Below are 855 nucleotides of genomic sequence, written 5' to 3'. Positions count from 1 at the left end.
GCAGAGGCGCTCCTCACTTCTACCCGGACGCGGCGGCCGGGCAGAGGCGCTCCTCACTTCCCGGACGGTGCGGCCGGGCAGAGGCCCTTCTCACTTCCCAGACTGGGCGGCCGGTCAGAGGCGCTTCTCACTTCCCCGATGATGGGTGGCCGGGAGAGGCACTCCTCACTTCCCAGACTGGGTGGCCGGGAAGAGGCTCTCCTCAATTCACGGAAGGGGCCACGGGTCAGAGGCTCTCCTCACTTCCCAGACGATGGGTGGCCGGGCAGAGGTGCTCCTCACTTCCCAAATGAGGCGGCCAGGCAGAGGCGCTCCTCACTTCCCAGATGATGGGTGGCCGGGCACAGGCGATCCACACTTCACAGACGGGGCGGCCGGGCAGAGGCGCTCCTCACTTCCCAGATGATGGTTGGCTGGGCCGAGGCGCTACTCACTTCCCAGATGATGGGTGGCCGGGCAGAGGTGCTCCTCACTTCTTCCCGGACGGGGCGGCTGGGCAGAGGCACTCCTCACTTCTTCCCGGACGGGGCGGCCGGGCAGAGGTGCTCCTCACTTATTCCATGACGGGGCGGCCGGCCTGAGGCGTTCCTCACTTCCCGAACGGGGCGGTTGGGCAGAGGCGTTCCTCACTTCCCAGATGATGGGTGGCCGGGCAGAGGCACTCCTCACTTCCCAAATGAGGTGGCCAGGCAGAGGCGCTCCTCACTTCTTCACAGACAGGGCGGCCGGGCTGAGGCGCTCCTCACTTCTTCCCGGACAGGGTGGCTGGGCAGAGGCACTCCTCACTTCCCAGAAGGGGGGGCCGGGTAGAGGCGCTCCTCACTTCCCAAACGATGGGTGGCCGGGCAGAGGCGC

The 855-nt window shown here is 67.1% G+C and overlaps 1 pseudogene; it reads left to right on the top strand.

The window, feature by feature from the left end:
- Positions 1–80: 80 nt before the first annotated feature.
- Positions 81–855, top strand: part of LOC131382825 (uncharacterized) — a 1,634-nt pseudogene continuing 859 nt past the window's right edge.

The sequence above is a fragment of the Hylobates moloch genome, unplaced genomic scaffold (genome assembly GCF_009828535.3).
Source record: "Hylobates moloch isolate HMO894 unplaced genomic scaffold, HMol_V3 SCAFFOLD_12642, whole genome shotgun sequence".
Classification (NCBI taxonomy): Eukaryota; Metazoa; Chordata; class Mammalia; order Primates; family Hylobatidae; genus Hylobates; species Hylobates moloch.
Note: the sequence above shows the minus strand (reverse complement) of the source record. Positions and strands in the feature narration are given on the sequence as shown.